The 22,449-nt window shown below is 51.8% G+C and overlaps 1 protein-coding gene across 4 annotated transcripts in view; it reads left to right on the top strand.

Annotated features, from left to right (window-relative positions):
* Positions 1-22,449, top strand: part of CNTRL (centriolin) — a 1,220,196-nt gene that overhangs the window by 1,026,721 nt on the left and 171,026 nt on the right. The window lies entirely within an intron of this gene.

Genomic DNA, 22,449 nt, shown 5'->3' with positions numbered 1-22,449 from the left:
TTATATTATAATATACATTTATTATATTTACACAAGGAAGGTAGATACATAATTCACTTAAGCAACGCACATAGGAATTCTTAATAATACTTTTCAAAGGTCATTGCTTCAGTGGTAGTTTCTCGCGGTACAATTGATACAGAGGTTGACACTAATGACAGTTCTACCATATTATCGGTACTACCACGCACTTGCATTAAGACAAAGATATACAGTAATTGTATTTAGTTAGCAAAACCCCATAAGAAAGTCTTTTAGGAAGGAAGCGGGTCGGTTAATCACACTGCAGCAGAGAATGTTTTAGAGAAACTTTTCTGACAAACTAACGCTTTAAAGGTCCAATCCCTAACTATATAAAAAAAAATCAGTGTAGGAGTGTATCCAAAGTCTTAAGAAGCAGCAAAACAGCAAAAGTTCCTCAGGATACTTTTATTCTCTAGGAAAATTAACTTGTAGAAATAACACAATGAGAGGGACTATGCAAAAGGACTCACTAAAGGGACACAGGCTGGCTGCTTGGGTCAGAGGTTGAGTGGGCACTTTGGATGCCTCTTCCACGCACTTCAGTCACTCTGGAGTGACTTCTCGGTTCAAGGTAAATTTTATATCTTTCACCCCACAACACCTTAGGTTAGCAGTAATGCTCGTAGTTGGATTCTCCTCTGTGCAGCAGCGACAGACCCGGTCTCCTGATTCCTCGGTCTGGTGACAAAAGGAAGGACTCTGAATGAGATGTCTCAGCAGCAGTCTCGAGAGAGGACCGTTGGCATGGATTTCTTCAGTCTCTATGTTCAGTCTGCGGTTTTGGCGCCTTTCTGTCTGCACCAACACAGTATGGTTTGACCCGGTCGATCTTCGTTTCTGGAGTCCTGCACTCTGGTGAGGTGACTTTAGATGAGTCTGAGCGTGTATCTAGAGGTTCACCTGGAGCTCAGCAAAGATTTAGACTGCTCTGAAAATAGGACAGAGGTCACCTGGTATTCGCGGTCTACAGCTCTGGAAAGTCACAGCACCTCAGGAGATGGCTCAATTCGTAGTATCTCAGTGCTGGTTGGTCCCACCAGCCAAAAGGCAGGAGTCATCCTCTTCCGAGCTCTTCTGTTGAGTACGAAATGGGGTCAGGACAGCAGTGGTCGCTTTGCGGTGATGAGAAAGGCCTGCAGGAGTCTCTGGGCGTCTTCAGCTTCGGTTACTTTAGTTTCAGTGGTCAACTTGCCTTTCACCTCAGCAACATCACCTTTTTATTTATTTTATTTATTTTGCCATTTATAAAGTGCTGAACCAGGGGGCATCTCACACTCCTCTGCAATCTCTCTCAGCATTTTACAGAAAAGGGCGGGTGGCCGTCCAATCAGGAGAGCCAGCCCCTCAGTGGGAACTGGTTGCATTCAGGCAATCTGGCAGACAACGGTTAGTGGAGTGAATGACTCCTCCCCCACTTCCTGTCTACCCAGACACACCGGAGGCTAGGTGGGGACACTTAAGGGTTCCCACCAAAGGCAAAACAAACACACACAGACCTCCTCCTCCCAGAACTGTAGAAGAAGGATTAACAAAGAACAACCACGACAGAAATGGCGAAAAAGAAAGGAGCCACCATGTTAGAAAATAGGTGACCCTATTGTGCACAACCGAGACAGTGAATACAGTCTGTGGTAAAAAATAGCATAATAGTTGGTAGAACACGTCCACTGCCACCAGCCATAACTATAGAGTTGTCTATGTGACTAAAAGGTCACAGGAGCAGAGAGAAGAGGGGGATACTACGTATCCCCTTAGAACTCCACATAAGGTGGTGTGTGCTAATCCTTCATACTATAAAGTTATAGTAAGGATACAAAGTATCCCTCTATCCTTAAGAACTGTAGTTAGTAAGGATAAAGAAATAATCTCAAAGGAGAACCGAAAGGGTTCCCAGCAACGCTGCACATAAGGTGCTGTGTGCTGTAATGTTACACACAGATGCCTTTAAAGAGATATGGAGGAAAGCAGACCCCATAGTAAAGGTAAAATACAGAGAACAGAGTTCCAAAGGCCCAAGTAAATAAGAATGAATAACAGAAAAAAGCTCCCCTCATTCTGGATAGAAAGAAAAAGGTCCCGAAGTCTAGCAATAAGTGCTGGGGGGGTCTCACTAAGATAGGGGATGAAGCATAACAATGATACATCTCCCTAACACTCGTCTCCCCCCCGCCCCCCAGATTAAGGGGCACAAGGCTCTAATCCACTCCTGGATGAATCTCTTGGTCCAGTCGGTCATACTTTCTGGAGAGACTTATGTTGGGTACCTGACATGTGCTCAATAGTGAAATCAAAGCCTTGAAGGCTAATGGACTACCTCAGCAATTTTGGGTTTTTTCCTTTCATCTGCATCAACCACCTTCGGCTTGGTGATCAGTTTGAATCCTGAAAGTAGTTCCATAAGAGGTATGGCCTGAGCTCCTTCAAGGCCCATAAAATAGAAAAACACTCACGTTCAATTGTGGCCCACCTGGTTTCCCTATCTTTTAGTTTCCGACTAATAAAGCAGATGGGGTGCTACCTGCCTTTGCTATCAAATTGACTCAAGACTACTCCTGTCCCTGTGTTGGAAGCATCTGTCTGGACTAAGAAGGCCTGAGTATAATCTGGAGCTCTCGGCACTGCAGCCTTGCAGAGGGCATGTTTCTCTGAAATGCTTTTTCAGCCCTCATTCCACTTGACTTTTTAGGGTACTTGGGAGAGGACACAGTATACAGAGGAGAAGCTATTATCCCATAGTTTTCAATGAAGTTCCTGTTATATCCTGTAAGTCCTAAAAAAGGCTCTTACTTGAGTTTGAGAAGTAGGCATGGCCCAGTCCTGTGCAGCTTGTACTTTGCTGGGTAAGGGCTTGATCTCACCTCCTCCTACATCATGTCTAAGGTAGACCACTTGACTCTGACCAATTGGGCTCTTGCTTGCTTTGAAGGTGAGATTGGCCTGTTGAAGGGCCTGCAACACTTGTTCCAGGTGGTTAATATGTTCTTCCCAGGTAGGGCTGAACATTGCAATGTCATCCAAGTATGCCATGCAGAAGTTCTCTAACCCCTTCAGAACATGATTTACAATTCTCAAAAAGTGGCATGTGCATTCTTCAATCCAAATCCTCTGCTCCCCCCATCCTCTCTCCTTCCCCTCTGACCTTAAATTGGTAACAGATACTACTTAAGGGCAATGAGGACACCAGATCACTCCCCCCTTTCCCTTCCCCTCCCTCTTCCCTCACCCTTCCCCTACCACAAATCCTACACCGTTACTCCCTTCACCTACCCCCTCCTCTACCCTCCCCCCGCCATCTCCCCCCCCTTGTAAATAGTTATACTTATTGTTTTAATGACCTGTTCATGTTTGTTAATATGCTTCTCCAGCATGGGGTCTGGCATGGATTCACATGCTCATGAATATTCCCCGTCGTCAGGCTGGGAATCCTCGGTAAAGAAAAAACCAGTATCAGTTTCGTTTCTGATCTGTCTTTCGTAGTAATAACCAATCACTGGTCTCTGCGTCATACTGACCACAGCCAATGACTGCCCTCTACCTAAGCCCCGCCTCTGGCAGCCATCTTCAGATTTTTACCGCACGTTCATGTGTTGGGATCCTCGTGCTATTGCTCTCGAGCGTTAGTGCTATTTTTCGCGCTTTTTCACAAAAAACTTCGATTCTTTCGGTCAAAAGAGCCTCAAGCTCCACCGATCCTACATCCGATCAACGGGGACCCGTGTCGGATTCGTCTGTGCCCCTCAAGGGTGAAGATTTCGTTGAGCTACACTTCGGAGGACTCCAGAAGCTTCTCAGGCCCGGTCTCGGAGATGGCCCAGGAGAAGGGAAGCTCGACGCCCGGAAAGCTGTTCAGGGTCTGCCCTGGATGCCAGCTGCAGAACGTCTTTAAGGAGGACGAACACTCTTTCTGCCTTTACTGCCTTCATGAGGACAAGACGCACGTGGAGAAGGACTGTGCGTTTTGCGGCAACATGTCGGAACGGACCATGAAGGACCGCCATCAACGTCTCGCCAACTGGCTGGAGGGTAAGAGCCCGTCTGGCGAGAAGAAGAAGAAATCCGAGCTGTCTTCTAAGACCTTTGAGGGCGCCCCGGCGACGGGGGCCCAACATAAGGCTAAGCACCGCGAGTCCGCTGGCACCGGGAGCGCCGAACGGTCGGGCTCTACGGGCGCCAGGCAGGGCGCACCCTCCCCGGCACCATCAACCACGAGCCAACGCTCTGGGTCGGGTAAGAGGAAGGCCGAGCACCCGGCAAAGCTCCTGGAGAGGCCCTGGTCGAGCTCTAAGGCAGAGGAGGAGCGTGGCAGTGCCCCCTCCCTCAAGGATAATGCGGTGAGCGCACCTAAGGTGGTGAAGGCCTTGATCCATCCGACCAAGCCCTCTATCGAAACGGTCGCGGCGGCCCTGGCTCAGCCTGTGGAGGCTACACCAGTGGTGGCGACCTCGGGGCCCAGAATCTCCCTGCCTCCTCGGAGGGAGTCTTCTTTTGTGCCCATCGATAGGACCCCCGTGAAACCCTCCGTGGGGAAGAAGAAGGGGGGGCAGGGCGTCGTCGTAGATTCGGCCTCACCCTCAGAAGAGGAGCTGATCGAGGTCTTAAGCCACGGCCTAGACGTGGAAGAAGGCCAGCCCGTCGGAATGGACCCCGACGCAGGTGACGACGACGACATCGTCGAGGATACCGACGGGGCCCCTGCTCGCCCGTCGGATTCCCCTCTGCCAGCGCCGCAAGACAACTCGGCGGCCATTTTGTTGGCCATACAGTCCTTATGCTCCGAGATAAGGACGAGGCTACCGTTACCGACGGAGGAACCTCTCCCGTCGGGGGATCCAGAACCGGGACCTTCTGGTGTCCCCCCTACCAAGAAAAGAAGGATCCATCCACCACCTCCTTTTCAACCGTCGCGCCCCGTCCAGCCCTCCTCCCCGTCCACCCGAGGGGATGATACGGGGACTGACACGGCAGCGACGGGTACGGACGACGAGGCATACGACGAGGATTTTCCGTCGTCGCCTCCCGCCAGGGCTTCTCCGCCCGACGAGATCGGATCTTTCGACTCCATGATCTCCAGGGCTTACGAGCTTTTCCAACTCTGCCCTGAGGAGAAGAAAAAGGAAGGCTTCCTTTATCAGCGGCGCGAGGCCAAGAGGAAGACGGTCCTCGCAGTGCCTCTGTTGGACGACATTTGGGATGAGGGCCTTTCCCTCCTCAAGAACCCTTCCACGACGCCAGCTAGAAGAGACCGGTACGAGAAAAAGTACCGGGTCCCGGACACGGCCCCCCTGTGCCTCCGGGCGCAGCCTACCCCGGATTCCGTCGTCTCCGCGGCGGCCAGGAAGAAAGCGGGGGGGCTGCGGCCTCCACATCGACTTCCCCGCCGGACGGCGAGGGAAGGAAATTGGATGCTATGGGACGTAGAGTCATCTCGTCGGCAGCGACGACGATTAAAGCGGCCAACGCCTTGGCTATCGTGGCTCGCTACGACAGGGAGCTCTGGTACAAGATAGCTCCCCTGCTGGATTTTCTGCCGGACGACAAGAGGGCGGAGGCCCTGGAGATCCTGCAGGAAGGTGAGGTGGCCTCGGACCACGCCATCACCGTGGCGACGGACATCGCCGACACTGGGTTCCGCCAGCTGGGCAACGGCGTTTGCCTTCGACGTCGTGGATGGCTCAAAGCTACGGACTTCCGGCAGGACGTCCAGACCAGAGTCCTGGACATGCCCTTCGACGGGAACAATCTGTTTGGGAAGACGGTGGACGATTCCCTGCAGGCCATCAAGGCGGATACTGAGACGGCCCGGGCCCTTGGAGTTCTGCAGCAACGACGGACGCCCTTTCGGAGCAGCGGAGGCAAGGGCGCCTCCAAAGGTTCCGGCGGCGGTTTCGCTTCCTACCGTCAAGCGGCCCGCTCGTCGTCGCAAGAGGCCTACAGAGGACGAGGCAAGTCTAGCGGACCCCGCCGTCGTCGCCAAGGAGGTCAAGGCGGCAAGGCCGCGTCCAAGCAGGATTGAACCGGCCGTGGGGTCGGGCCCCCACCGAAGCACCCCGGTGGGAGGCCGGCTGGTGGCTTCGTCAGCGTGTGGGAGTCCATCTCCACCGACCGATGGGTGCTGGACGCCCTGGCCCGGGGCCACGCGCTCGAGTTTCAAAGAAGGTGCCCGCGCGTCCCCCCCGTGGCCAGGAAAGAACTTCACGCCCCTCAACTTCTCCTGGAGGTAAAGGCGATGCTCAGGAAGGGCGCCATCGAACTCGTCCCAAAGAGGCTTCGGGGCTCCGGAGTCTACTCGAGATACTTCCTCGTGAAGAAGAAGACGGGAGGATGGCGCCCCATCCTAGACCTGCGACGTCTGAACAAGTTCATCAAGGCGCAGAAGTTCCGGATGGTCACCCTCCAGCACGTCCTCGGTCAGCTGGAGGAAGGAGACTTCCTATCGTCGTTGGATTTGGAGGATGCCTACTTCCACATTCCCATCCTAAAGGGGCACCGGAAATTCCTCAGGTTCGTGGTCCAAGGGCGTCATTACCAGTTCAAAGCCCTTCCCTTCGGACTACGGTCGGCACCCAGGGTATTCACCAAGTGCCTCGCACCGGTGGCGGCGCAGCTGCGCCGCGAGGGGATTCACGTCTACCCCTACCTGGACGACTGGCTCATCCGCGCCAAGACGAGGGAGCTCGCCGTGGTCCACACGGCAAGGACCGTCCAACTCCTCACGGACCTGGGATTCTCCGTGAACTACGCCAAATCCCACCTGGTGCCCGCGCAAGTCGCACTGTTTCTGGGAGCGAGGCTCGACACGGTGTCCCTTCTGGCCTCCCCGTCGGAGGAGAGGACCAGGACCATCTTGGGCAAGGTGCAACGGATGTTGGTGGCCGACGCGGCCAAAGTGAGGTCCATCAAGTCCCTCCTCGGGATGATGTCTTCCTGCATCTACCTCATTCCCATGTGCAGGCTCCGGATGCGCCCGTTGCAAGAATTCCTGGATGCGCGCTGGATCCAGACGACGGGCAGCTTCGAGGAAAGGATCAAGCTCGACGAGAGCTTCCGACGAGCTATACGGTGGTGGGGCACCCGCGCGCATCTGACGGCGGGCATGGACTTCCAGGCCCCAGCCCACCAGGAGACTGTGACCACGGATGCCTCCCTGGAAGGGTGGGGAGCGCACACCGAAAATCTGCACGCAAGGGGACTCTGGCTCCCGACGGAGAAGTCCCTGCATATCAACATCCTGGAGCTCCGTGCAGTGTTTTGGGCCCTCAGGTCCTTCCTTCCGTCCCTCAGGGGCAAGGTGGTGAGAATCTTCACCGACAACACCACCACCATGTTTTACATCAGGAAACAGGGCGGAACCAGGTCCCCAGCGCTGTCCAAGGAGGCGCAGGACCTGTGGCATTGGGCCGTCGCCCAAGGGATTTTTCTGGTGCCGTTTCATCTGGCAGGGATAAAAAACACCATCGCCGACTCACTCAGCAGGGAGCTGCGCTCGTGCCACGAGTGGGAACTACGGCAGGATCTGGTGGATCGCCTCTTCCGACGGTGGGGCACACCCCAGATCGACCTGTTCGCGACGGCGACGAACACCAAGTGCCGGAGGTTCGCCAGCAGGTTTCCCCAGACGAGGAGCATGGGCGATGCTTTCTCGTTCCCCTGGGAGGGCCTGTTCCTCTACGCGTTCCCTCCTTTGCCCCTGCTAATCCGGCTCATCAACCAGCTCAAGAGGTCACGGTGCAGGATGATCCTCGTCGCACCTGCGTGGCCGAGGCAGATATGGTTCCCGGACTTGCTGGACTTGTCAACGTCCCCGCCGATCAAGCTGCCGGCGGACGCGGATCTACTCTCCAGGGAAGGAGGCGCCATCCTCCACCACGACCCGAAGTCGCTGAACTTGCAGGCCTGGCTCCTGCAGCGCTAGAGTTTGGAGGATACGACATACCGGCCGATTGCAGAGAGGTTCTTGCAAAGGCCAGGGCGTCCTCGACTCTTAAATGCTACGGACACAAATGGAAGAGGTTCTCTGTCTGGTGCCGCGCACAGAAGATTAACCCTCTACGGATTACGGCTCCCCAAGTACTGCCGTACCTGCTGACGCTGGCCAAAGCTGGTCTGGCACACGCGTCCATCAAGATTCATCTTGCTGCGATCTCCCGATACACCAGAACCACGGGGCGGACGTCCTTGTGGTCTCATCGTCTGGTGAAAGAGTTCATGAAGGGACTGTTCAGATCGTTCCCGCCGGTGAAGGCTCCGGCCCCGGCGTGGGAGCTCAACGTGGTGCTGACCAAGCTCATGGGACCTCCGTTCGAGCCTCTGCACTCGGCCCCGTTGAAGTTTCTATCGTGGAAAACAGCTTTTCTTGTGGCCATCACCTCCGCACGACGAGTGGGAGAGATCCAGGCCTTTTCCTGCAAGGCCCCGTACTTGACTTTCCACGACATGAGGGTGGTGCTCAGGACGCACCCCTCCTTCATGCCCAAGGTACCGTCGGACTTCCATCTCAACGAACCCTTGGTGTTACCTGTGTTCTTCCCGTCGCCTTCGTCGCCGGCTGAGAGGACTTTGCACTTGCTGGATGTAGCTAGAGCGCTGAAGTTCTACGTGGACCGCACGAAGGGTTTTCGGAAGACGTCACAACTCTTTGTGAACTTTGGACCTGTCAATCAGGGGAAGGCTCTCTCGAAGGCTTCCATCTCCAGATGGCTCTCCGGCTGTATCATGTGCTGTCACCGGTTGGCAAACCGACCGCTGCCTGGCCGTCCGAGAGCCCATTCCACCAGAGCGATCGCAGCTACCACGGCGTTCCTATCTGGTGTGCCCCTGCTGGACATATGCAGGGCTGCTACGTGGAGGTCGACGCACACCTTCACGAAATTCTACTGCGTCGACCGGGATTCCAGGGAGGAGTCCAGGGTCGGCCAAGCAGTGCTGCGCAACCTGTTCGCCTGAGGTGAGCCTGGTGAGGAGGTAAGATGCTTGATGTTGAGTTGATGTGATGCTTAATGTTGAGCCTTTGCCACCTCCCGTGGTTGTGCATGTGTGTACTGCTATGTATTCTTTATTCATGAGCATGTGAATCCATGCCAGACCCCATGCTGGAGAAGGAACAAGTTACTTACCTGTAACTGTTGTTCTCCAGCATGGGTCTGGCATGGATTCACATGCGAACCCTCCCGCCTACCCCTCTGCGGCTCTTCACTTGGTCATACTGCCACTTCACGTGCTTCCAAATCTGAAGATGGCTGCCAGAGGCGGGGCTTAGGTAGAGGGCAGTCATTGGCTGTGGTCAGTATGACGCAGAGACCAGTGATTGGTTATTACTACGAAAGACAGATCAGAAACGAAACTGATACTGGTTTTTTCTTTACCGAGGATTCCCAGCCTGACGACGGGGAATATTCATGAGCATGTGAATCCATGCCAGACCCATGCTGGAGAACAACAGTTACAGGTAAGTAACTTGTTCCTTCTCTCACTTTTGTACCTGTTGTTATATTGTAAAGCGCTTTGGCTTAAAGTGCTATATAATTTCAATAAACATAAACATAAACAAATGGTATGACCTTAAACTTGTAAAAGCCTTCTGGGGTAGAAAATGCTGTTTTCTCCTTGGCATCGCCCCAGTCATGGCAATCTGCCAATAACCACTTGAGAGGTCAAAAGTACTGAGGGAGGTGGGCAAAGATGGCTACATAACTGGTCGGGTGCCTATAATCCACTCTTATAGTTGGCTAAAAGATGTCAGACGCAGGTACCCCAGACCACCGAACATCCTCCCAGTGTTGAGGCACAGAGTGTGGTGGTGCCGGGAGTCTTTAACGACCCGAGAGCAGACTTGAGCGGGCAGCAGTGAAGTTGACTCAGAGGAGGCCTCCCTCGCTGATCCGCGGTCGAGGCAATGAGAGCTGTGAGACGGAGGAGCTGTGGAGGGGGCGGCTATCTGGGTGCAAGCAGCCTTCTGTCTTAGGGTCCTTGAGCACCTCGAGTACCCGACCCGCACCACAGGAGAAAGCAGAGGCTCGCTGAGGGCCACAGAAAGCAGTGCGGGGAGAGCACCAGCGAGTTAGCGAGCGCAAGCCCAGTGGAGGTCTGGCACCCAACAGATAATGTAGTCTGCTGTTATCTGCAGCGGGCGCAGTGAATGTAAGCAGCGCTAGGAGGCGGCCTGTGCCCCAGGTTAGAGGGGTAGGTGGCAGAGGTGAGAAGGAGACCCATCGCTCGCGGAACATATCGGAGGCAGTGAGCAACTGAGTGGGGCCCCCCCTGGGAGGCTGATTAAGCCCACAATCTAGGGATGGAAGTGCGAGAGGAGGAGGGAGCAGCCCACGGTTCTGAAGGAGGCCAGCAAGGAAAGGAAGAGTCCAGGCACACCGGGTTACCAATAATTAATGTACACCACACTATAGCCGGAGGAGCCATACCTGATCACACCCCAAACAGCCGACAGCCCTGAGAGGCAGAGGGGAGGAGGGTCACACTTCAGCCGCCCAACAAATTTGAGAGGCAGAGGGGGGCCACTGGAAAGTACCCCAAGAAGTGGGGGACCCCACCAGTGACTACAAGGGACTGGCACGGCACAGGATCGTCCTGTATCCAACAGGGGAGTCGAGGGGATATGCCAAAGCCGTAGAACCCCTCACGCCAGCAGAAAGAAGCAAGCATCCAGGCATTCCTGAAAACCACGCAAAGCAGTTCACCATGTTGGGGGCTGAGAAGGGTAGGGAGGAGAGAGCCCTCTGAGGCCCCCTCACACATAGCCGACTTTCTGTTGAAATCCCTTGACGCACTGAAGCAGACATAAAAAACGAATTGCACTCGGAGATATGGAGAAAAGCGTGGGCTTCCACTGGCGACCACAAAAAGGACACAGCTTCTCTGGGCGAAAGGGTAGATCATAACGAAAAGGGCACTGGCGGATCTGGAATTGAAGATGATAACGACAGGGGAAGCAATTACAGAGCTGGAAGAGGCCAATGAGTATTTGAAGTCTAAATGCAATGACCTCGAAAACAGGGCCCAGATGGATAATCACTGGGTTCGCTTTCTGAGGGAAGGTGTAGAAGAAGGGAACAACGAGGCCTGCAGACAGCAGCTATTTGAAGAGCTAATAGCGCAACATTCCCAGGCTGCCATGCACACAGTGTGCCCGATTAGAATATATAAGGATCGACCCCCAAGGGATATCGTGCCAAAACTGCATGACTTTAAGGTAAAGGAATTGATACTGGGAGAAGCAAGAAAAGCAGGCTATATCGAATCTCGGACCTACAGGGTACAAATATTCCAGGACGTCTCCCAGCCCACTTTAGCGAAGAGACGGACAATGAGGCCAGTGGTCGAGGAGTTGGGGAAAAGGAATGTTAAATACAAATGGACATACCCTTTTGGGTTATGTTAGGGAGAATTCTCTGTTAAGGCTAATTTCCCAAACCTAGTCAGTCCCCCAGCAGCTTTGCTGGATTTTTGGGGTTTATTTTTTTCTCCTGTTAAGAGTGAGACTCTTTTTCTCCCACTCTTAGGCATGTTTTGAGGATGTCCTTTGACTATGTAATGTGTTTTATGGGCTATGGGGTCTTTTACTCCATAGGGCTTCATGTGTTTTTGGTATGTGTGTTACACAGCACCCTCAGTGCAGTAACACAGGGGTGTCATAGTGACCCCCAAACATAGACTCCATACCCTGGGATTGACTACTGTCTCCCAGGGCATGTAAAGTCACCATTGGCTTTACTAGTCTCAAATTGTGAACAGAACCAGTACAAACAATCATATTGTGAAAGTACTGGTAGGGGTAATTCGATTGCCCCTGGATCTGTTTTCCAAGGGGGCACTGTCCCGTCCCCCCCTTGTCGAGTTTCTGGCTGGTGGCAGTGGATACCATGCGAAATATTCCACCGGAATATTTCCTATGGGATTTTCCCATTCATTTTAAACGCACCACTTTTTGGTGCAATGTTAAAGATACCGCCAGGTTATTTATTTAATATTTATTCCCCGGTTGAGTCTTTTTGCCAGGACTCGTTTTAAAATGGCATTTGTGTTCGCCTCTGAAACTCTAACCCAAGTCGAGCCCTTTGTTCCCCTTTTTGGCGGGCTTCTCCACAGAAGCCCTCCAAATGGTGCCACTCTGTCTGGGGTCAACAGGATGTGTGGAAGGGGGATTAGGCACCCTGGACTGAGTTGCCTTGGCAACTCAAGTCACACTCTTGCCGCACTCCGGCTCACCACTTAGCATGTTTGCGTGGCAGCTAGGTTGATGAATGGGGGTTTTGCTGCATAAAAGCAGGGCTTTGGGGACTGGAACTTCAGAAGTCGCCACAGGACCTAAAGAATCCGAAGAGGGGAGAAGCTGAGCCATCTACAACGACGACACCACCGGTGGAGCCCTTCTGTACGAACTCACCACTTCCCCGACGACAGAGGAGATCTTCTTCCAGGAGAGTCTTCTTCCCTTTGAGCTGGTGGGACCAACCAGTTTGCCTTTTTTGCCTTCCTGGATTGTCTCGTGGTCGAATCGCCCATGCCAAGCACCCCGGCGGTCGGATAGCCACACTTCACCACTACCGCGAATAAAAGGGTTGTACCTTTTAACTGGGAAACTCCGCGGCTGGTTTCTTCCCTACCAGTGCAACGACCTCCAGCTTTCCTCCACGTCGAGATCATCTCTTCCCCTGGACGAAGCTCCGACTCGCACCCGCTGCCAGGAACAACTGCCCCCGCTGGAGCTTTCTCACCATTTGAGGTACTGTGTCCCGCCTGGTCTCCCTTGCAACAGCCTGTCCAAGGTGTCCCGTAAATCCTTGACTCTCTATCCTGGGGTGACCTCGGACCTGCTAACATTACCTTCCTGACTTGATCCAATCTCTTTTGACTTTTCTGCAAAGACTTTGAGTGCATTTCCACTGTGTGATCTTGGGCACATTCCGCCTTGCTCTCTCCAAGAGTGGGCCTGGCATATGAACTTTTTGCTCTGCAGTAGACGGTTTCTTAAAAGTGTTGGTACTGTGTTATTTTCCTATTCTGCTTTTTCTCTCCCTTTTTAAACAAATTATGGGAGTGCCATCTACGGTTACGCGCTCACCTCTGTTTTGCTAAATAACTGGTGTGTTAACCTAGACTTGTCGAATAATTAACTAGGGAGGTGTATATACTTATAGTGACTGTGTTTGAACTTGCTTGACTTATTAGTGCCAGTGTATTTTTACAAGTGTTTTTAAATAAATAATTATATACTTTTATACCAGTCAGTGTTTGCTTGTGCTACTGTATTTTTGGCCCTATTGTGTATACTCTATATACTGCCTAACTCTTCTTGAGAGAAGTCTGACTGCTCAGCCACAGCTACCAGGTAAATCTGGGTGGTGCAGACTGCTACCAATTGGGTTTACTGCTTACTCCTGTAGTCTTAAACTTTTTGCAGTGGTCCCTAAGGGAACTGCACAGGTTTCTGCCTAACAGGTTACAGTTCCAATGTGAGGGAAATTACACACGCTCTTCACGCCTGAAGCCTGGAACAAGCTATTCAAGATCCAGGTGGAGAACGGAAATAGAACGGGAGAAGCGACCGCGGTTGCGAGAGGTCCGAGAAGGGAGCTTTGGTCGGAGGCCCGGGCAGGGAAGAAGAGAGATTGGACCGTTGAAGTGGGAAGAAGGGAACACTAAGGCCTGGAACTATGCACTCATAAGTGGCACCATGGTGACAGAGATGAGAGAAAGAAGGGGTAAGGTTGTACATGTATTTAGGCTGGTTATGGAAGCAGAAGGGGGATGTTAATCACGTTTACGTGGGAGTACAGTGCTATGATAAAGGACGGAGGGGATGGAACCCTCCGCTTTTACACAAATCTGAACAGTAGGTGTGCGTTACACTTCCAAACCAGGGGATCATACCAGGTGAAAGACATAATGTGGAAATTAGTACACTCACAGGTCAAAGAGATGTTACACACACAGGGCACTCAACAAAGAGTATTGTAAAGGAATCGGAAAAGCGCTTACATGCCCACCTCCACAGGGGGGCAGACCAGTACCCTGGAAAAGAGGGGGATGCCACAGGAATTAGGTTAACAAAAATAAATAGGCCGGACCTGAAATGGCATTGAAACTAGGGACCTGAAATGTCAGGGGGCTAAACACCCCTAACAAGCGATGCCAGTTGTACAGAGAACTCAACCGACTGAATATAAATATATAATTGTTATTTAGGAGACGCACCTGTTAGCGCGTATCAATGCCAGCTGCATAACAGGAAATACCCCACACAGCTTTTCTCCTCAGCAACCACCAAGAGGGCGGGGGTAGCACTATTGATAAGGTGAGATGTGCCCCTAGCTGAGGTAGTGTAAAAGGGACGGTATATAAAGCTGAGAGGTGAGGTAAAAGGGAAGAAGGATATGATAGTCTCTTTCTATGCCCCCAATTCAGCTCAAGAAACGTTCATGTTAACCCTGATTCGAACAATGAGCACTTGGGCGGAAGGGGACCTAATGGTGATGAGATATATGAACCTGGTCATGAACGGTAAGAGGGAGAGATCAGTTAGGAACACATACTCGGGCATGCGAGCGGGGTCAGATAAGATTAAGAGGGTGCTGAGTGAGCACACGTTGGTGGACGCTTGCCGTACTTTGCACCCATCGGATTCGGCTTTACGTACACTTCATGTTCAGAACTCCTCTTCCCATATCGATTATATTTTTGTCCCTTCTTCCCGTATGAATCAGGTTAGGGCAGTTGAAATAGAACCAATGACCTTATCTATCCGATCATAGCATGGTGACGTAAACATTTGAAGGATGGGGACAGCGTATAAACCCTAGCCTCTGGTGCACACAGTCAAAAGCCATGTGGGATGGGCCAGCAGTGGATTATTAAGCGAACCAGCCAGGATTATTTGAAGATCATCTGCCTGGGGGAAACGTCAGTGGGGAACCATTGGGACACGCTGAAAGCGGTGGCCAGGGGTTTATAATAGGAGAGGCAGTAGCACTTAAGCGTAGCAGAGGGCTTGCTGAAACTAAGCAGACCAAGGCCCAAAGTCAGCTAAGAATACTCAGAACAATTGCAGCCAAAAGCATGATAATGAGGCTGAAGAGGAACTATTATGCAGAGGGAAGTGTCCCAGGAAAAGTGCTAGCAAAAATGTTGAAAACAACAAGAGAACAAAGCCTACATACATGCGATTCCCGACAATCAGAGAGGGAATGGGGAGATGAATCCAAAAAGGAGTTGTTTAGGTACTTCTGTTCCGCTTTATACTCGGCAGAAGACCCAGCCCCAAGTCCCCTCAAAAACGTACCTAGATTCCGTTGATATGCAGGGTCTCACTGTTGCAAACAGAGTATCTGGAAGCAGCAATCAAACCACAAGAGCTATAAAAACCCTTAAATTGAACAAGGCGCCAGGTCCAGATGGCCCAACTGCCGCTTTTTATAAAGTGCTGGGTCAACTGTTGGCGAAACAGTTAGCAGAGTTTTTCAACGCAGTTAGAGAGGGAGGCTCTCTCCCACCCTCAATGTGTGAAGGAATGGTGATTCTAATTCCCAAACCCGAGCAAGACTCCAGATTGTGTGCGTCTTATAGGCCCATTGCCTTACTGAATAAGATTTTCCGAAAGGTTATAGCACACTGACTGGAGAAATTCATTCGTCTCTTAGTGGTCCCAGACCAGTCAGGGTTTATATGGGGGAGGGGGAACTCTGGATAATATGAGGCGGGTCCTACATCTCATGGATAAAACAAGTAGAAATCTAGCCCATCCCTGTTAATGGCCTTGTGTGCAGAAAAAAATGTTGGGTGTAGAAAATGCAGCATATGATCATATCAAACTATGCATCACCAACAGCATGTATTATGGTGAATGGAGAGCTCACCGAGCTGGTCCAATTGAAGAGGGGTACGAGGCAGGGTTGTCCTCTATCCACCCTCCTATTTGCTCTGGTTATGGAGCCACTGGCTGCCCATATACGTAATAACATTGACATTTCGGGCATTGCTTTTAGGGGGAATCCTGCAGAATATTAATCTGTTTGCAGATGATATTGTATCGGTGACACATCCTCTGGAGGCGCTGACTGCCCTAGAGTTGGAGATCAAGGTCTTTGGACGACTATCTGGTTTCAAGATTAATGAAAGTAAATTGGGGATTGTAGGCCTTCATATCCCGCCACATCTTAAACAGGAACTGTGGCAAAAATGTCCATATACATGGGCCACCATGGGCCACCAAGCAGGTAAAATGTTTAGGAATGATAATCCCATCCAAAATAGCCAATATATTTGCTGCTACCTATACTCCCTTTATATAATCTGATATGTCATTTATAACATCTCTGTACACAAGTGTTTCTAGGTGGGACAAGACAGGGTGGGTAGACAGAGGGAGGACAAGACAAACAATCTTACTAGGCCTTGTGTCCTTCACATCGTGCAGATGCGACAGCGCAAAAAGTAGGGAGAGGAGGAAGTGCCAGGGATAGGGAGAGGGGAAGTGCACTCAGAGCAGCAGTGCTCTAAGTAAGTGCCGCCCAGGCATCATGGTTCTGGGTAAGTGCAAGGAGGCAGGAGGCTGTAGAGGTTAGCTACAGCCCCGAAGTGTGCGGTAGGCCCAGCAGCAGTGCATGGGAGACTGATCCTGGAGGAGCCTGGAGCCCAGCAAAACTCTGGGGGTAGCCAGCAATCAGTCGGTGCATCAGGGGGGGGGAGAGAAAAGCAGAGGATAAAAGGAAGGTCTTGAGTAGCTAGGTGGTCACGCTCAAGTTTGAGAGGGGCAGGGAGGCCATTCCAGAGGGGGAGGTACCTGCAGAGGAGAGACACCTCCCCTCCCCCACTCTGTCTGGAGAAGCATCTGACCCTCAGCGAATTGGAGGTAGCTGAGTGAAAGGCTCGAGAAGGAAGGTATTTTGTAAGAGAGTTGAATGTAATGCAGGCCACTGCCCTAGGCTTGTGGACGATGCAGAGGGTCTTGAACTTGATCCTTGCAACCACCGGGAGCCAGTGGAGGGATTTCAGGGCTGGCGAGATATGGTCCCTGGGCTTGAGGCCAAGGATAAGTCTTGTAGTACTGTTCTGGAATAGCTGCATAGGGCGGAGAGTAACGAAAAGGCAGATTGAGAAAGAGGCTGTTGCAGTAGTCCAGCCTAGAGAAAACCAGGGCTCTGGAGACGATGAGCTTCTGGGGTAAAGTAAGAAAAGGAAGAATACCTCTGAGGAGGTGCAGCTGGTAGTGGGCCTTCTTGGCAAGGTCTGTGATGTTAGGAGAGAAGGAGAGAGTGGAATCGAAGATGGCACCAAGGTTTTTCACCTCAGGAAGTTTAAGGAATAGGGCCCAAGGAGGGCGGCGAGAGTGAGAGAGGGAAAGTGAAGGCAGGGGTTATAAAGGAATGTAGGGATCATAATCAAAATGAATGTGTTGCCCAGGTGTTTATATTTTTCCAGACAATCCCCATCCCCAACTCAGTCATAAAAACATCGGAACAACTGATGATACATTTTCTATGGGCAGGGGGGGACACGTAGAGTTAACCGATGCACACACTGCACATCAATAGAGCAGGGGCTGGCTTGCATTTGGAATTAAAACAGGGCCGCTCAGATACGACCACTAGTAGATTGGGTAGATTGGGTCCAGGTGGACTCAGACAAGAAATGGAGCAAGCAGTGGCTGGGTGTCGGTTGTTGACACAATTATGGCTGCCTGGTTGGATGACAGCCCAAAGTCTTCACAATAACACCCAAAACAAGGCTGCCCTAGAGATATGGAACGGTCTGATAAGACAGTTTAACGTTACAACTTTCCCTTCTCCTTTCACACCATTTGTGCATAATGCAGATTTTACACCGGGGAAAGAAGATAAGGGGTTCATGGTGTGGATTATGAAGGGATTACGGAAGATGGGGGACATGTTTTCAAGCAGCAAGATCCGTTCATTTGAGGAGTGTAAGCAGGTTATGGGGCTCGAAGAGCAAGAGGTTTTGCTATATACAAGCAAAACACTGGGCCCTACACCCACCAAACGCAGCAGCAGCAACACACACATTGACAGCCTTAGAATCCATCTTTCAATTATCAGCAAGCTCCAAGGGCCTTATCTCCAAGCTGTACAAAGTAATCAAAGATCTCACCACACCAGAGCGCTGAACATATTGCAATGGCTGGGACAGGGAGCTGTGGAACTTGGGAATACATATATAGAACATCAGGAACCTCACTGAGTGCACAGGTAGCAGAAACTCGGGCAAAGATCCTAATGAGATGGTATAAAACACTGACCCAGTTACATGTGAGTAATCCCAGAATACCTAAAGATTGCTGGAGAGGGTATGGGGAAGGTGGGGCATTACTACACATATTATGGGGATGCTGTTGGGGAGATTTATCATTTGTATGCTTCGTCCCCTCTCCTAGGGAGACCCCCAGCATTTTTGCTGGACTTCTGGAACTTTTTCTTTAAATCCTGAATGAAAGGAGCTTTTTCCAGTCATTCATTCTTGTAGGCTCTGTCGTTTGGAAATCTATTCATTGTATTCTACCTGTAATATGGAGTCTGTCTGCTCTTAAAGGCATCTGTATCTTTCTATTGCAGCACCCAGCTCTTTATGGGTAGTGTTGCTGCGGACCCTTAGGGTCCTCCTTTAAGATTCTTTTTCTAGATCCTCAAGTAAATACAGTTCTCAAGGAGAGAGAGATAATTGGTTTCTCCAGCATGGGGTCTGACATGTATTCACATGCTCATGAATATTCTCCATCGTCAGGCTGGGAATTCTTGGTAAAAGAAAAACTTTCACTTCTAAACTGTATTTCACCCCTAAACCAATCACTGCCCTCTGGCTCATACTGGACCCATCCAATGACAGTCCTCTCCCTAAGCCCCTCCTCTGGCAGCCATCTTCAGATTTTTACTGCACGCTTCAGTGTTGGGAGTCCTCGAGTTTGCTCTGCGAGCTACTTCTATGTTTTCCGTGTTTTTTTCATGGAGAAAGGTTCTATTTTTGTTCCAAAAGAGCATGTGTGCTCTTTTCTCTTATCTGCTGACAGCGGGGATCTGTTGTCGGTGAATTTCAGCACCCCTCAAAGCCGAAGATCGTCGAAGTTTCTAGAAGGCCATTGACAGAGGAGCAGGAAGGAGGATCACTCTTCAGGCCCTGCACTAAGTGCGGGCTACGGAATGTGTTTGTTGAAGACAACACCTGCAATGCCTCTACTGTCTGCATCCAGACCACATGGAAGGAGAATGCAAGATATGCCATGGTTCCTCCAAGAAGACAACGAAGGACAGGCACAGTAGACTGCCGGCGTGGCTGAACGCCAAGGCCTCTGGCCTGTGCTATGAGCAGGGTCATGCCTCACTGAGGACCGGCCGGTCCGAGGAGGGGTCTTCTAAGTCCTTTGAGGGCGCTTCACCCGAGGGGGCTCAAGATAGGGCCCAAGGAAGCGGGTCCCACGGTGACCAGGGCACACTCGACATCGCCATCCGCCTCCATTGCAAGCCGGCAATCGAGCTCCTCCTCAAAAAGGAAATCGTGTAACCCGACTAAGCTGCCGGAGAAGCCACGGACGGAGGAGCAGGCCAAACTGCCCAAGAAGGCACATTTGGCGCAGGATAAGTCCTCGTCGACGATGGAGCTGTTAGCGGCTGCTCTTACAAAGGCGAAGGGGGTTGACCCAGTGAAGGTAGCCCCTGTGGCGCAGAAGGTGTCCCTGCCCCCGAGGCGCAAAACTGCTGCAGTATCTTTGGCGAAGTCTGCTGGCACGCCGGAGAAGGTGATGCAGTCTCAGAGCCCGGTTCTGACCCCTCGGGGTAGAAAAAGGGGGGGGGCAAGGAGGCCCCGAATCAGCCCCAGGCTGTGGCTAGGCCCTGGAAGCTTTGTCCACCGATGACGAGGACCTGGAGTCCTTACACACGGTCCATGAGGATGTGGAAGAGGAGGGCAACGGTGGCGCCTGCCCTGGGGTTCCGATCACACCAACTCGGCTGAGGGATATGTCTCTGAAAATTCCGTCAACCCTCCACACGTTGGTGTTGGAGATTCAGAAGAGGATGCCACAAGGCCCGCTCCCAATGGTCCTCAAGGCTCCCGATCAGCCGACAGTGAAGAGGAGGTGGTGTCATCTGACGCCCCCATATCAGCCTCCACATCTGCCCTCTCTCCCCCGGCAGATCCGGACACAGGGACAGATACAGCAACGATATTGTCGCAGCGGGGGGCGTGTCTCCGCAACCGAGGGTGTCCCCACTGGATGAGGTGGGGTTGTTTCCTTCCATGATCGCCAGAGTCTCTGAGCTGCTCCAGCTTGTGCCCGAAAAAACCAAGAAGGAGAGTTTCTTCTACCAGAGGCGTGAGGCCAAGAGGAAAACAATCATAGCTGTGTCCCTACTGGACGAGGTGTGGGAAGAGGGCCTGGCCCTCTTGAAGAACCCTTGCACATCTCCGGCCAAACGGTTGTCATTTCCACTTCCAACCTTCCGTAGGAGCTGCCGGACCCCACAGTGCTCCACCTACTAAATTAAAGTGGAGATCAGCTCGGCTACAGGGGGAAAGTGGAAATGGGATAAAACAACAAACCGCACAGGAGCTCTTCTTGCTTCTTTACTTGCGCCCTGCATAGGAGTTAAAGGGGTTAATACACCATTGCATTTAAATGTCCATTTAAAATGAAACTTCAAATCTTAAACTCTATGTGCCTGTGATTTCTCCGCCTAATGCCTGGAGTTACTGTTCTCTTTAATTGGTTCAGCACTTGCAGTACAAATTGTTCCCAGTATCTTTTCTGTAGAGTCTTAATTTACTTCAATTAAAACACCTTTCGAGTGGATTGTGCCCTCCAACGTATTCCTCATCTTCGATGTATTCCATCCAGCTTTGCTGCTCTTCGGAAATGTTTTCGGCAGAGGGCGCCGTGCGTCGATGACGTTGAGTCGACGGTCCCTCGAAGGCCTCAGTCGAGGGTGACGTCATCGGGTGTATAAGTAGCACGCGCGGCGCCCGTTGGCCTCAGTTCCATTTTTCCACAGTATACGTTGCTTCAGACATTCGGGGCGCCTCGAATTCTGTGAAGATATAATAAACAAAGAAGAAATATGTCCTCATCATCCACGCCGACCATGACCCCGAGATCCGGATTCAAAAGGTGCAAGTCATGCAGCTCCAAATTGTCGATCACAGACCCACACCGTGAGTGTTTGTGGTGCCTCGGAGAAGGCCACGACATGGAGGCCTGTTCGAAGTGTCAGGCGATGACGGGGAAGGCCTTGCGAGAAAGGAGGGGAAAGCTACAGGTAGGTCGAAAAGATCGAAAAGCCTCTAGCGTCGAGTCGAGACCCCATGAGGAGGAATCTCATCGACACGAAAGGCATCGATCTAGGTCCCGAAGCGATTCTCATCGCTCATCGTCTTCGTAAAAAAAAAACGAAGAAACGACGCCATAGGTCTCCCTCCACCTCGTCGTCAGACGAGTCTCCGAAAAAGGATGAAATGCCGCACGAAACATTTGTCTTCCGAAGAGTGGGAAGCATTCAGGGTCAAAATGATGGAGGTGTTTGAGAAGGCGAAGCCTCGGCCCGCGCCTTCTTCGGAAGCCGGCCGGGAGGGTCATCGCTCCAACACTTGCGCGCCCTCGAGCCCGGGTGATCGAAAAAGAAAGGTTAGGGAACCTTCCAGGACGCTGAGTGAAAAACGCTTGAGTCGAGTCAACCGCTCAAGGTCACCAACGCCGTCCGAGACCTATCACACCTCGAAGGGAAAATCGTCAAAGACCACCTCGACGCCCTCAAAGCAGACCCTGTCGACGACCACTATGTCGTTGACGCCTTTATCAACGTTGACGCCCAAACCCTTGGCGCCAAAGGCTCCAGCCAAGCCAGGAAAGCCAGAAAAAGAGAAGGTTTCAAAACATGGAGGCGTGGCTAACTAGCCATGGAGTAGGAAGTGCCCCGTGCTGGGCTCCTGATGATCCGACGACTTCTCGCTAAATTACGCATGTGTGCCTTGAAATCACAGGATTGAGCATCAGAATACCTATGCTACAGGAATCTGAAAAGGAGAGTGAGCTGGGCCTGCGGATCGTGGAGAAAAAAGATTTCTTGGCTACAGTCATGAAGATACTTTGTCGCCAAGATGGCGGCACACAAAGGGAAAGCTGATCCGAAACGAAACTGAAGCTTGGCACTTTAACGAACGTCTGCAGGTGCCTGGCTCCGCACGAATACTAAGTGTCCCTGCTGAAACTGTCAATATATAGCAAACCCGAGGCGGATTGGAGTTGGCGTCTTTGCGATGTGAGGTCGCTTGAATAAGCGACACGGAGCTTGTGGGCACACACGTTACGGCTGGACCCCGCTGCGTGTGAAATCAGGGGCGCGGGCCGTACTTGAAGGACGCTAGGAGGGCCTTGGACCCCGTATCGGAGGAGCGGTGCCTCAGCAAGCGTCC

The sequence above is a fragment of the Ambystoma mexicanum genome, chromosome 8 (assembly GCF_040938575.1).
Source record: "Ambystoma mexicanum isolate Mex_15411 chromosome 8, UKY_AmexF1_1, whole genome shotgun sequence".
Lineage (NCBI taxonomy): Eukaryota > Metazoa > Chordata > Amphibia > Caudata > Ambystomatidae > Ambystoma > Ambystoma mexicanum.
The sequence above is the reverse complement of the archived record's forward strand: the minus strand, read 5'-3'. Positions and strand labels throughout refer to the sequence as shown.